The 15825-nt window shown below is 40.4% G+C and overlaps 1 pseudogene; it reads left to right on the top strand.

The window, feature by feature from the left end:
- The window catches only part of LOC115849478 (heat shock-related 70 kDa protein 2-like), an 87788-nt pseudogene that overhangs the window by 52129 nt on the left and 19834 nt on the right, over nucleotides 1-15825 (top strand).

Raw genomic sequence — 15825 nt, 5'->3', positions numbered from 1 at the left:
GACGCTGTAATAACCTCTTTGGGAGTCATCCTGCCTAGGCTGGCTGTGACTGCAGACATTCACATATTCTACCGGTGCAGCTAGAGGGGCTGCATACATGGACAACTCAACGGCTTTCCTTCCCTCTACTCTCTACCTGTGTTCAGCCCCGGTATAACTTAGCAACTTTTCTCATCAACTGATCAGTGATCTGCACATAGGAGGTAGTCAGCAAATGCTAAGTGATGCAAATATTTCTGTCTGAGTAGCCAGTGTAATCAAATGAAGCAATTGCAAGATTTTAAAAAGTCAGGTATCCCAGTTCTGTCTATAAGTATCTGTGCAATCTAGGGCCATCCCTTGACCTCTCTGGGTCTCAGTTTTCTTACCTGTCATCCAAATGGCTTAGACCCAGTGGTTTCTGAAGACCAGCCCAGGATTAACCTTCTCTAGTTCCATGTCCCTCCGCTCTCATCCTGCCTACAATCTCAGATCCATCTTTCCCTCCACTGAAGACACTGCTCTATGACTTACCTTAATGTCCTAGAGTTAAGTATTTGCTGTGCTTGCCATTTTTCAGATTTATCACCAACTTCTACATTGCCATTTGGAGAAAAATAAAAATAGCTTTTCCCTGTAAACTGAGAATGTTGCTACATATTTGCGATCTGGATCATCAAGTGAAATATTCTTCTGGTTGGGAGTGGCCCTTGCCTTCCTGCCCTTAAGTTTCCTGGCTGCTTCCATTTAGTGCTTTGATGGGGAGTCATGAGGACCAGCTACCAGATCTCCATCTGCCACCAAATCCCTGTGTCACCAAGGGCCAGTCGCTTCCCAGCTTGCACCTCAGTTTCCCCAGATGTCTAATTAGAGACCTTTATTTGATTATATCTAGAATCCATTATATTCTGATTCTTTATGAATCTGTGTTTTAGGGTTGCCGGTTATTTAAAGACAAGAAACGTCAGAAGAACTTTTAATGAGCACCTACTCTATGCCAAGATGAGAGGTATACTTTAAAGGTAAGGAAAGTGAGGAGCAGAGTGGTTAAAAAGCATGCCTAATCGTTAATAAACCAGCAAAGCTGCAGATGGCACAGTCAGGACTTGAATCTGTGTCTGTCTGATTCCATAAGCCATACTAGCTGGAAAGGTTAGTTGGATGTGTTTTATTTTATTTATTGTATTTGGTAGGTGATAGGGAACAAGTTTTTAAGCAAGGGTTAGTGTGATTAAAGGCATAATTTTAAAAGGTCAGCGTGATGGTGTTCCTAGAGGATAGCAGCCGTATTTAATTTCTCCCTTTACTTTCAGTATCTAACACAGTGTTTAGCAAATGGCAGTTACATAATTGATGTTTATTGAATGGAGAGATGGATGGATGAATGATGGTGATGCATAAGTCATGAAATCAGAGAAAGGAGAAATACTAGTGGTAATGCTACTGTGATAATCTAGAGATGAAGTAATAAAAATTTGAACCAGAGTGGTGGCAGTGGGACAGGACACATGCAAAGAGGAAAAATTGACCGGACCTAGAAACAAATTAAATTTGGGCACGAGAGACACCAAAATGGCTCCAAGGGCTTTTGAAGCCTTGTTGGTTGCCACTGATGGCTTGATGTCATCCTCAGAATTCTGGTGGTCATCTTGTAATCAGGCATCTATTGACAAATGCAGGGGAGGGCTGCAAACAATAGAAGACAAGTGGAACACATTACCATCTGAATGAATTATAAAACTGAATGCATTTATATTTGAGTTTGACCCACATAAGGACCGCAATACAGCAGACAGGAGGTGCTGGAGAAAATAGAGGATATAGGTCTCATGGAGAGGCTCATTGCAAGAGGCTATAGTTGACACTGATTTCTTTTAAACTATTTCAGCCTCACTTACCCCCTTCTCTTTCTTTACTCAAGACGTCTCCCTTTGGTATTGAACTGGGTACTGCTTATTCGCGAGTAGGGGTCTTCCAGCATGGAAAAGTAGAGATCATTGCCAATCACCATGGCAAATGTACCAATCCAAGTCGCTCTCACAAAGTGAACACCTCATAGATGAGGTTGCTAAGAATCAAGAGGCAATGAACCTCACCTGTACCATCTTTGATGCCAAGAAGCTGATTGGATGCAAGTTTGATGATGCCGCAGTTCAGTCAGAAGGAAGCACTGGCCTTTCCAAGTGATTTGTGGAAAGGGAAAGCCCAAAGTAATTGTACAATATAAAGGAAATAATATTTTTTCCCCTAGAGGAGATCTCTTTCATGGTTCTAAGCAAGATGAAAGAATTTGCTGAAGCCTATTTAGGGGAAAAAAGTAGAAATGCAGTAATTACTGTTCCGACCTACTTAAATGATTCACAGTGTCAGGCCATCAAGGATGCAGGGATCATCACTGATCTTAATATCCTGGGAATCATTAATGAGCTTATGTATTGCAGCACCATACTCCAAGGCTTGGATTTAAAAAAAAAAAAAATCCCCAAACACCTGAAGCTTTAAAAAAGAGAAACGTGCTGATCTTTGACTTAGGTAATGGCACCTTTGATGTATCTATCCTAAACATCCAGGATGGCATCTTTGAAGGAAACTCCACAGCTGGTGACACACATCTGGCTGGGGAAAATTTTGATAACTGTATGGTGAATCGCCTGGTTGATGACTTCAAATGCAAGCACAAGAAGCATACAGCCCCCAACAAGCAGGCAATGTGCCCCGCCGAGGCTGCGTGTAAGAAGGCAACATGTATTTTGAACTTCTTTGCTCACCCCGGCTTTGAAATTGACTGGTTCTCTAAGGGTGTGGATTTCTACCCTTCCATTTCCTGAGCCCACTTTGAGCAGCTCAGTGCTTATCTCCTCTGTGGTACCTTGAAGCACGTACAGAAATCTCTGAAGGATGTCCAACTTGACAAGAGCCAGGTTAATGGAATTGTGCTAGTGGGTGATTCCACTTGTATTCCAAAGTTCCAGAAATTGCTGAAAGATGTCTTGAATGGAGAGGAGCTCAACAAGACCACCCACCATCATGAGGCCGCGGTGTGTGGCGCAGCTGCACAGGCAGCTCTTCTCACAGGCGACAAATCAGGGTATGTGCAGAGAAGCTCGTTGATGTTACCCATTGCCCAACAGGCACTGAGACAGCAGGGAGGATGTGACATCCCTTATCAAGAGAAACACCTCAATACCTCCAAAGCAGACCCAGATGTTCCCAGCTTACTTTGACAACAAGACCACTGTCTTAGCAAAAGTGTATGAGGGAGAAAGGGCTTTAACGAAAAGAAACTGCTCGGCAAGTTCGTATTTTCTGGGATCCTCTAGCTTACTGTGGTGTTCCTGACATCCAGGTGACCTTTGACAGGGTCACCAATACCATCCTCAGGGTACCTGCTGCAGACAAAAATGCTGGCAGGAAGAACAAAATGCACATTACTAATGACGAAGGCTGTTTCAGTAAAGATGAAACTGACCAGATTGTAAAAGAAGCAGAAAACGATGGAGTAGAAGGGGAAGTCAATAAAGATCGGGTAGCGGCCAGAAGCACCGCAGAATTCTGCACCTTCAGTGGCATATGCGGGCATATGACTCCATTTCAGTCAAGAAGATAAAAGGAAGGTTCCTGGAAAGTGCCAGGAACTGTTAAACTGCCTCAAATGTAACCAGAGCTGAGTGTGAGTGTAAGCGGGCTTCGCTCCGCAGTGGGATCTGGCCGCTGGGGCTTCTCCAGCTCAGCCAAGCCTCGGGTTAGTATCAGGGAAGTGGGCTAACAGTCATTCTTTGGAGAAACTTTCCTGGTCTCCACAGTCATTTATACAGTTTCAATATTTCATGCTTAGTTTGCAGCATCAGTGTGTATGTTTGAAAAAGGACAGATTCAAAACTTAATGATCAATATTTGTAAGTTTATTCAACATTTTAATATTAATGCTTCTACATCCTGTAGGTTATGAACTTCATCACATATTTTCACACCTGCAGTTTGTGTCTGGTGACTAGTTTGGGAATTAGCACTTATAAAATATTTAAACACTTAACTTTGGTAGTAAGGAAGAGGTTGTATTACCATATCACAGTCTCACCACTTTAATAACAATGACCACTTATGAGCAAATATTGTGACTGTAAACTTGTATAAACACTGTGCCCTACTCATCTGTGTACTACAATAGAGTTTACTACTTGTAGTCACATTTTCTGCGTATTTCTTCAAAAGGGCTTCATAACCCACTGGTGAGATCTGTTTCTCACCCTTCATAAACTCAACACAATTTCCATGAAACTGGTTGGAATCACAACTTATCACTGAATCTTATAGTATTTGTGAGTTTTAGAAAAGAAATATCTCTTTGTGTATCACAGTTATGGTACCATAGTTTTACTGTCGTTAAGGGTAGGTCGAGACCTAAGGGAGAAGAATTGTTGTTTTCAGCATTCAGGCCAACTCTGTAGAATTACATGGGATTCAGCGTGACGTGGATTTTTGTCATTGTGACTCACAATGGCCTGCTTGCGTTTTGGGGCTGCCTGACCTCCCCACTTAGTCTCTTCCCCATACACTTGATGGACCGACTTCTGAGATGGAAAGTTGCCTTAACACTGGCTTCAGGAAAGCCAGAGAAGGAGGACAACTGTGTCAATATCATTGTTGGTTTTACATTATAAACATTGTGTTCACTGAGCTCCTAGTTAATAAAGAGTATTGAGCCCTTGTCACTTCCTATAAGTTGAGAACAAATTCCATCAGGAGGTACCAAGGAGGCCTTCTGAAGAGTGAAGTGCCTTTGAGAAGAGGGGACATACCATGAAAGAAGACATCATATGTGGCACATATATACAATGGAATATTACTCAGCCATAAAAGGAAACAAAATTGAGCTATTTATAGTGAGGTGGATGGACCTAGAGTCTGTCATACAGAGTGAAGTAAGTCAGAAAGAGAAAAACAAATACCGTATGCTAACACATATATATGGAATAAAAAAAAATGGTTCTGAAGAACCTAGGGGCAGGACAGGAATAAAGATGCAGACATAGAGAATGAACTTGAGGATGAGGACACGGGAGGGGGAAGGGTAAGCTGGGATGAAGTGAGAGAGTAGCACGGACATATATACACTACCAAATGTAAAATAACTAGTGGGAAGCAGCTGCATAACACAGGGAGCTTGGTGCTTTGTGACCACCTAGAGGGATGGGATAGGGAGGGTGGGAGGGAGGCTCAAGAGGGAGGGGATATGGGGACATAGTTAGTTATGCATATGGCTGATTCACCTTGGTATACTTCAAGGAATTAGCTTATGCAATTGTGGGGGCTGGCAAACCTGAAATCTGAAACTCAGCCTGGAATCTTGAGGCAGAATTTCTTCTTCTTAATGGAAGCCTCAGTTTTACTCTTAAGACCTTTCAACTTATTAGGTGAGGCCCACCTATATTATTGAGGATAGACTCCTTTATTTAAGTCTACTCATCGTAGATGTTAACCACAGCTACAAAATACCTCCATAGCAACACTTAGATTAGTGTTAGATTAGGTAATTGGGCACATCACACTAACCATTACAACATTCTCTGGGGGCCTACACAGACACTCTTGAGTATTCAAGGGAATAGTCCCCGCTCATTTTGTTTTCACTTCTCTTACATACTTATGTAGTTAATCCATTCTTACTTGTGAGGATGAAGTACCAGGCACTGAGTTAGACGTTGAGGATTCAGAAGTGAGTAAGACAACTGTGTTTGCAGTCAAGAAAAGAGACTGCTTCATAGTTCTGAACATCATGTCTTGTATGTAACAGGTATTCCAGTGTTTGAATTAATACAGAACATTTTGGTACCCAAAAGTGTCACTAATATTCATGCTCAAATCATCAACATGTATATTCTAATCCTCTTTTATTCTTTGGGTAAATTTCATGATAGGTATGTTATGAATATAAACCTATAATCAATACAGTACCTTAGTTCAAGCATACTTTGATGCTGATGGAATTAACACAATTTCAGGAAATCTATTCACTTTAGCCAAAAAATCAGTACATTTGTGACAATTCATTGGAATTTGGAAATATTGCCAAATCTGGATATTTCACATAATAAATATAGGCTGTGGTACAACTTTCCCAAAAAACTAATTGATTCAGTGATTCAATGGAGATTCAAAGAGGAAGCATACCTAGGTCCTTAGTATCCTAAAGGTTAACCTTTTGGTCAATTGTAAAGAATTAATAAAGAGAAAACTCAATTAAATAGAGTCGGGAGACCAGAAGGGGGCGCTCTCATGCCCTGTGACCATAGCAGAGCCCAACAAGAAGAAGAGAGAATCCTCTTCTTTCCTGGCAAGTACTGAGCCAGTGAAAAGCTATGGACTCTCTGTTTACTGTAGCCCTCCCAGCATCCTTTTCCTCTGTAAACGCGTTCTTCCCTTGCCCTGCAGGGACTTCCATGTTGCTCGCCAGGGTTGCAGACCTGAATTGCAATTCTCTGCTGACCCCTAATAAACCCATCTTTGCTGGAGAACTATCTGGCAGTCTACTTATTTCAGGTCAACATTTTGCTGGCCCGTATGGAGAACAGAGAAGACTCCCCGTGGCTTCAGGGCTGGTGAGCAAAGAGGTGTGTTACCCACAAATTGAGCCCACTGTGCTAGCGGCTTTTCTCACCAATCCTGGAGTTTGAAGTTATGTCTTTCTCCTGAATCCAAGCTCACAGTCTCTGCATTGAAAGCTCTCCAGGCTTTATTCAGGACCTATTTTAAGGTTTTGTTCTTTCTGGTTAAGGTCTTGTTCTGTATGTGAGTACTCATTTGGCTCTTTTATCTGATTTTGAGATCAGACCATTTCAACCAAAGCTGGCTGAGAAGCCATAGGCCCATTCCTTTGGAATAGGGGCCGTTCTCTGAAAACTGGCTGAACAAGTCTTTGGCTTAGTTCCTCTGGGACCAAGCTGTTTCCATAGAATTGGCTGATATCGGTTTGCAAGCTGTTTGCTTTGAGCTGTTTGAAAATTGTTCCTTTACTCTAGAGAAAAATATCTGAGAAACGGGATCCCAGTTACCTAAATATTTTGAGGGTGCCCCTCCCACACAGGGACTCTGGCCGATTTTATGTTTAAAACCCATGGTTCTTCCTCACTCCCATTTCTAACTGAATGGACTGACCTTACCAAAGGAAATTTAGAGTATCAATGGCCATTAACTTAATTTCCTTAAAACAAAATTGGGTTATAATAGCTCAAAAGTTTTCAAAACTGAGTGGAATGCCTCTTTTGATTGGTAGATTGGTATTTTGAGGCTTCCAAACACTGTCAGGACCCTGTAGTTGCCTCTCTTCAATATAAGAATTTAAGATTAACTGAGGCAAACAAAGAAAGAGCAAATGGCTCCTGAAGTCTCAGGCTCTGCTTCCTTCTTTGTCTTGGGCCCTGCCTCCAGTGCCATCTTGTCTCTCTCCCTCAGCTCCACGTGGTCAGACTCCACCCCCAACGCCATCTTCCTCTTTACCTTCTCCACTGCCTGTACCTCCTCTATGCTCTCAACCTCCCCATACTAATTCTCTCACTGAACTTCCTCTTCTCTCTGAAATTTACCCACTGCCTTTTCCTCTGAACTTGTCAGAACCTGTCCCTTTAAAATTAAGCCTTCTGAGGATCCAGAGGCTAAACCCTTAATTTCTTACATTCCCTGGACTAAAGCTGAACTGTGAACCATAGTTGAAGATTTTCCCAAAGTAACTAAAGAGCCTCACAGATTTACTGAGGAATTTAATATAGTCATTCAAACTTATCAACCTGGTTTCTCTGACTTATATCAGCTAATTCATACACTTGTCGGTGAAGGCCAGGCCCAGCATTAGATGAAAACCACTAACTGGTAAAATCCTAAAGGGTTTTTAGAATTACAACTGAAAGACCAGCCCGCTAACTTACTATATCAACTGGCTTAGGCCGTTGCTGGGTGACTTCATTGAGCAATTCTTAGGACTTTTCCAAAGCCTGTTGATTTGAAGAAAATTTATCTTTGCACACGAAGAGAAAATCTGATGAACCAGAGTTTGGGTCTTTTGAGCATGAGCCACCCATTCTCCATGCTTGGCCCTTGCAATAAACCTTTCTCTGCTCAAAAGAAAAAAAAAAATCTGGTGAACCTGTTCCTGACTATTGCAGTTGACTTCAGGTTGTTTTTAAGGAAAGGAAAGTTCTGGTCTTCCTTCAGATGTTGATTTCACCCAGGTAGCTTTTAACAGTGTTTATTAATGGGATGAGCCAGGACCTCCCCCTTCTAGTAAAAAGGCCCAGGATGGAATGGGAAACTATGTCCACTCCAGATTTAATTAATCTGGCAAAGCAGCTCTCTTACACTTTTTTTTAAAGATTTTTTATTGAGTATAGTTGCTTTACAATGTTGTGTTAGTTTTTACTGTACAGCAAAGTGAATCAGCTCTACGTATAAATATATCCACTTGGATTTCCCTCCCATTTAGGTCACCATAGAGCACTGAGTAGAGTTCCCTGTGCTATACAGTAGGTTCTCATTAGATATCTATTTTATATATAGTAGTGTATATATGTCAATCCCAATCTCCCAATTCATCCCACCCTTCCCTTCCCCCCTTGGTATCCATATGTTTGTTCTCTACATCTGTGTCTCTATTTCTGCTTTGTAAATAAGATCATCTATACCAGTTTTTTCAGATTCCACATATATGCGTTAATATATGATATGTTTTTCTCTTTCTGACTTACTTCACTCTGTATGACAGTCTCTAGGTCTACCCACATGTCTACAAATGACCCAATTTCATTCCCTTTTGTGGCTGAGTAATATTCCATTGTATATATGTACCACATCTTCTTTATCCATTCCTCTGTTGATGGGCATTTAGGTTGTTTCCATGTCCTGGCTATTGTAAATAGTGCTGTAATGAACACTGGGGTGCATGTGTCTTTTTGAATTATGGTTTTCTCTTGGTATATGCCCGGTAGTGGGATTGCTTGGTATATGCCCAGTATGGTTTTCTCTTGGTAAATTGCCTAGTAGTGGTATATGCCTAGTCACATAGTATTTTTAGTTTTTTATGGAACCTCCATACTGTTCTCCATAGTGGCTGTATCAGTTTACATTCCCACCAACAGTGCAGGAGGGTTCCCTTTTCTCCACACCCTCTCCAGCATTTATTGTTTGTAGATTTTGTGATGATGGCTATTCTGACCAGTGTGAGGTGATACCTCATTGTAGTTTTGATTTGCATTTCTCTAATAATTAATGATGTTGAACATCTTTTCATGTGTTTGTTGGCCATCTGTATGTCTTCTTTGGAGAAATGTCTATTTAGGTCTTCTGCCCATTTTTGGATTCGGTTGTTTGTTTTTTTGATACTGAGCTGCATGAGCTGTTTGTATATTTTGGAGATTAATCCTTTGTCCGTTGCTTCATTTGCAAATATTTTCTCCCATTCTGAGGGTTGTCTTTTCATCTTGTCTATAGTATCCTTTGCTGTGCAAAAGCTTTTAAGTTTAATTAGGTCCCATTTGTTTTTGTTTTGTTTTTATTTTTATTACTCTAGGAGGTGGGTCAAAAAAGATCTTGCTGTGATTTATGTCAGAGTGTTCTGCCTATGTTTTCCTCTAAGAGTTTTATAGTATCCAGTCTTACATTTAGGTTGTCTTTCACTTTAGATGAGTGTCTTCCATGGAAGACCATCAAAATTCTTAACATTCAACTCCAGCAATTGAAGGCTCCTAAATGAAACCAAACCCCTCCTAGTTTCTGCTATTATTGCAAAGAGCTAAGACATTGGGAAATAGATTGTTACAAATTTAAGCATTTTAGGCATCTTCAACCTTCTAATTGCCTCTCTGATGTCCTCTCAATTCTCAATGACAAGGTTCTGAGGAAATACAAGGACTCTTTCCCAATCCTCCCTCTTAATTGGCTTGGTGAAACATTTCCCCAAATTGGGGCTGAATCTCTCCCAGTCCTAATTCACACTAGAACCATACCCTTGGTACTCAACCTTACTACTGTGAAGCAGCAGCCACCTCACAGTACTAAAACAGTTGAAATAGTGGGCATCTCTAATGTGTCTCAAGAGGTTCATGTCTCTGAACCTGTTTCCTTTTTTTAGACCTTTTGAGGGATACACACTCTTTTCTTCTTATTCCTCTGACCCTATCCATCTTGTAGGCTGAGACTTCTCAGAGAAATACCATGCCAGAATTTTTTTCTCCCAAAAGGGGGAAATAATCCTAGAATTTGACAGTAGTCATCAAAGTAACCAAGCAGGTAAATTAAGTAACCCTTTGACATCTCTTATTTGTTCCATCTCTGACGGTACTAGAGCTAATTCCGGAAACACTGGTCATTTGTTCCTGTTGAATCAGCCACCACTTTCCTTATGGCCAAGATCTTCAACTGATACTGGCAAAATTCACAGTGCACCTCCAATCAGGATTCAAATATTGGGTTGGCAAAATAGTTCCTTTGGGTTTTTCCAGCGGTTACAGGAAAACCCAAATGAACTTTTTGGCCAACCCAGTAGCTCCCTCGAAACCTCTTCCCAGAATTAATCAATACCCTGAAAGTAAAGAAGCCCTTCAAGGCATAAAGCCCATAGTAGATTACAAGACTCAAGGCCTCATTATCCCTTGTAGTAGCCCCTGTAACACTCCCCCTTTACTGGTGAAAAAGCTAAGGGCCAAGGGTGGAGGTTTGTCCAGGGCCCCCAAGCAATAGACAACATTGTTATCCCTCAACATCCCTTGTTCCTAGTCCTCATACTTTACTAACATCTATTTCTACTGGAAGCAAATTCTTTACTGTAATTGACATATGTAGTGCATTCCAATTGATGAAGCTAGCCAATACTTTTTTGCCTTCACTTGGGAAGAAAAACGGTTCACCTGGACAGCAATACCTCAGGGTTTTCTAAGAGTCCTTCTTATTTTTTCTCAAACCCTGAAGGCTGATCTGGATGACATAAAGTTCCCTAGAGGTATGACTTTGTTGCACTATGTGGATGATTTGCTTCTTTGCTCTCCTCAAGCCTCCTCACAGGAAGACAGCATCCACTTGCTAAAGCTTTTAGCCTTAAAGGGACAAAAGGTCACCAAAGAAAATTTGCAGTTTGCCCAAGTTCAGGATCAGAACATAGATCCAGATATACTTCAAGGTGTCCTAAGTTTCCCAAAACCCAAAACTAAGTGCTAACTGTGAGGTTTTCTCAGGCTAATTGGCTATTGCTGAAATAGAATTCCAAATTTGTCTCTTACGGCCAAACCTCTGTATGTTTTACTAAACAATAACAACTTGGACCCAGTTTTATGGGAAGATCTGGACAACCTAGCTTTCAAGAACTTAGGGAAAGTTTGATGAACCTACCTGCCCTTGGACATCCCAGTTATCAGATTCCCTTTTTTCCTTTTGTATATGAAAAGGAAGGGCATGTTCTTGGGGTACTCACCCAAAAACACAGGGACCAATATCAACGCATAAGGTATTATAGCCAGCAACTTGACCCTGTAGTGTGGGGAAATGCGCCTTGCCTTAGAGCCATCATGGTCACTGCCCTTCCATTAGAACCACTGGGAAAGTTTTTGTGGGATCTCCTTCAACCACTTTGGTACCTCATGCAGTAGAAGCTCTCCTGAATTCTCTTCACACTCAACATTTCTCAACCATCTGCCTCACCCCCTATGAAGTCCTTTGGCCAGCTGCCTCTCACATAACTCTTTATGTTGTAATAACCTTAACCCAGCTACTTTTCTCTGCTCCATTGCTGACAAAGTCCCTCGTGACTGCTTAAGGCTGATGGACCACCTCCTGTCTCCTCATAATGATCTACAGGATATTCCATTGGGTAACGTTGACTTCTCGAGGTTCACACTTAAAAGGTAACAATGGCAAATATTGTCCTGGGTATGCTATTACAACTCCTTTTGATGTTGAGGCAGCATCTTTACCTATGGGTACTTTGGCCCAACAGGCTGAATTATATGCTCTTACATGGGCTTGTGGTTTAGCTAAAGACAAAAGTGCCAATATTTGTACTGATAGTAGATATGCTTTTGGAGTAGCTCATGATTTTGGAATATTGTGAAAGCCACGTGGCTTCCGTACTTCCGGTGGAAATGAAATTAAAATTGGCTCCTATGTACAGGAATTATTGAATACAATACTTTTATCGGCCACTATAGCTATTATTAAGATTCTGGGGCATTCTAAACTTGATTCTCTGGAAGCTAGGGGAAATCACCTAACTGATATTACTGCAAGGAATGCTGCCCTTAAAGGGACCAACAGTAGCCAAACCTCTGTTATGGTCCAAAGGAATATTTTTCCAAATGAAAATATAGAAAAACTGTCTAGAGACTCCCAACAATTGGCCTTAGAAAAGGAAACGCAAGATTGGAAATTCAACAATTGTTGGTTTTATAAAAAGAGAAAGCTCTGGTTTGTACCAAATAACAACTCTGTCCTACCAGAGACTCCAAAATTCCCACTCCTCACCACTGTATATGCATCAAAACATTGGGCTCCTGACAAAATGATAGCCTTCCTGGATCAATATTGGTGGGGAAACATTAATAAGACTGCAAAAAGTGCCAATCTCACTTGTCCCTGTTGTCCAAAGTACAATCCAGGGAAGCCTGTTTGTACTGCTCCTGGACATTTTTAACTACCTAATGGACCATTTGAGGTCTGGCAAATGCATTCCATACAACTTCCTCTGTCTAACTGATATAAATATTTTTTAGTCATGGTCTTTATGTTTTCACACTGGACTGAAGCCCTCCCTTACAGACAGGCTTCTGCCTCTTCTGTGGCTAAAGTTCTTTTGGAAGGCAACTATGCTTACCAGTATACTACCAATGCTGGTTAAAGTTCTTTTGGAAAAGATTATCCCTACCTAGGGAACTCCTCTTGAACTTCATAGTTATTGAGCAACCCATCTTACTGGTTAGGTTCTTCGACAAGTCTGTGCTGTTTGACTGGTTTTACAACACTTTCGCCATGCTTACCGTCCTCAATCGTCTGTTTAGTCGAATGTACTAACAGCAGTATTAAGACTCAATTGGCAAAATTTGTAGAGGCTCTCCAAATACCTTAGCGAAAAGCATTGCCATTGGTCTTTCTAAATCTCAGATCCACCCCTTTTGGAACTTATAGACTCTCACCCTTTGAGGTAGTGACAGGATGCCTGATACACTTGGGTTCTGCTTCTTCTGACCCACAACTGATAAAAGGAGATATACTACAATATTGCAAAGGCCTAATTGCTTCCTTTAAAAATAATCATGTTTTGGTAGAGCAGTCTTCACAGTGTGCCCTTGGGAGACAAAGACCTTAAGCATCACACCTTACAACCTGGTGATTTCATCTATTGGAAAAGACACCTCCAGAAGAACTCTCTTCACTTCAGCTGGAAAGGCCCCCAACAAGTACTGCTAATCAATCTTTGCGCTGTCAAACTCCAAGAAATAGATCTTGGATTCATGTGACACACCTAAAGAAAGTGGTAAACTCTGACTGGACCTGCACATCACCTGGTGACTTGAAAGTAAAGATTTCCTGGAATTGAAGCTGATGTCATTTGTTGAGACAGCTTTCCCAAGATATTTGGACCAGACCTGTGGAAGTTTCTTGCCAAACATTTGATGATGACATAACGCTTCACATGATTTCCAATGTCTATTATCTTGACGACATATGGACTTTAGATAAAAAGTGCCTAAAAATTCTCCATCCTACCCCTCCTTGTTACTCAAATGTGACCTTGATAGGTTTTCAATATGTGCACTTTCCCTACGACGTGAGATTCTGCACCCAGGAAAGGAAAGACCTCTGACATTGAGGGATAAAAAGCCACTGCAACTAGAAAACCTAACTAGATCAGTGATGGTTTCAAAGAAAGATCTTGATCAAAAGGGGGAAATGTAAAAATTTAATAAACAGAAACCTCAGTTAAATAAAATTGGGAGACCAGAAGAAGGAGGTCTCTTGCCCTGCAATGACAGCAAAGCCCAACAAGAAGAAGAAAGACTCCTCTTCTTTCCTGACAATGACCCAGCCAAGGAAAAGCCATAGATTCCTTGTTTACTATATCCTTGCTAACTTCCTTGTCCTCTCTACCAAAGTATTGTCACTCAGCAAAGAAAAGAATGAAACAATGCCATTTGCAGAAAGATGGATAGACCTAGAGATTATCATACTAGGTGAAGTAAGTCAGAAAGAGAAAGACAAATACCCTATGATATCACTTACATGCGGAATCTAAAATATGGCACAAATGAACATATCTACGAAACAGAAACAGACTCACTGACATAGAGAGTAGACTTGTGGTTGCCAAGGGGGAGAGGGGGGAGGGATGGATTGGGAGTTTGGGGGTTAGCAGATGCAAACTTATATATAGAATGGATAAACAACGAGGTTCTACTGTATAGTACAGGGAACTATATTCAATATCCTGTGATAAACCATGACGGAAAAGAATATGAAAAAGAATGTATATATATTTACAACTGAATCACTTTGCTGTACAGCAGAAATTAACACAACATTGAAAATCAACTGCACTTCAATAATAATAAAAAACGTATTCTCCTTCCCTTGCTATGTGGGGTCTTGCATGTAGCTTATCATGATTGCAGACCCCAAATTGTCATTCTCTGCTGACCCCGAATAAACTTCTCTTTGTTAGAGAAATGTCTGGCAGTCTGTCTGTTTCAGGTCAATACAATTCATCAACATTTCAAGTTGCATTTTACTGGGTGGTTGTGGCTGTTGTGAAATAAAACTAGAAATTATAATAAGCTTAATTATTCCATTATCATTGTCTCCCACCAAGAACACCTAGGAGACTATTGAAAACACCATAAGTTACTATATTAAAAAAAATTGGTATGAATTTTAAAACTTTGTTTTAATTCTGTGCATCTGTACAATACTCTGTGTTTTTGAAAATCAATAAAATAATAGGTATTCACTGAATACTTCCTACGTGCTATATTCTAAGTAAATATAATCTCATTTCTTCTTTTCAGCCACCCTGTTTGTTAGGTACTCTTATTCTATATTTATAGATGAGGAAAGTGGGGCTCAGAGGCCACACAGCTAATAAGTGGCAAAACTGAAATTTAAACCTAAATCTGCTTGACTCTAAGGATGTATTATTTTTATTATGCCACATTATATTATGCCGCTTTATTCATTATTTTGTTGTACAAAAAATATCTCAATTAGTAGCCAAGCTAATATGCTTATCATTTAAAATTACATAACTATAGATTATTTCAAAGTTGTCAAACCCCATCCCTTGTCACGTATTTTGTTAATATTTTTTCCATATGGTGCTCTTTTTAGCTGATAAAATAAATAGTAATTCTCATGTCTGCTTTTAGAAATCTGTATTAAAAATGAATGGTTGGCTTAATCCCTTTCTGGATGTCAGGTACCATTTTTTTCCCTCTCTTGAATAGCACTTTTAATTTTGCAAGTCTGCTAAGTTGTTCAAGGATATGTGGCACATAGTTGCTTGGATTGATCTTGTGAAACCTCTTCCTCATAAGCTCCATCTTTTTCATATTAAGAAGGTAAGTGAGAAATGGTTTTTAAAATAAGAAAATGAACTTTGTAATTTGTCCATTTGAATCTGATGTGTATCAAATGACATCTGACTGGCTATATGATGAGACCAGTGGGGTAAAATGAAAACCAGAGGCAACATTTTGCCAGATCCTGCTATAAATGAGCCTTAAGAAGTATACCTGGGCTAATGATAGAGTAACCATATAATTTACCCTCCTAGATCCTTTTGAGAGTGAAAGCGGTATGTCTTAATAATGATGCTGG

Source organism: Globicephala melas, chromosome X (genome assembly GCF_963455315.2).
Source record: "Globicephala melas chromosome X, mGloMel1.2, whole genome shotgun sequence".
In the NCBI taxonomy this organism is placed as follows: Eukaryota; Metazoa; Chordata; class Mammalia; order Artiodactyla; family Delphinidae; genus Globicephala; species Globicephala melas.
This window is presented reverse-complemented; position numbering and strand designations above follow the sequence as displayed.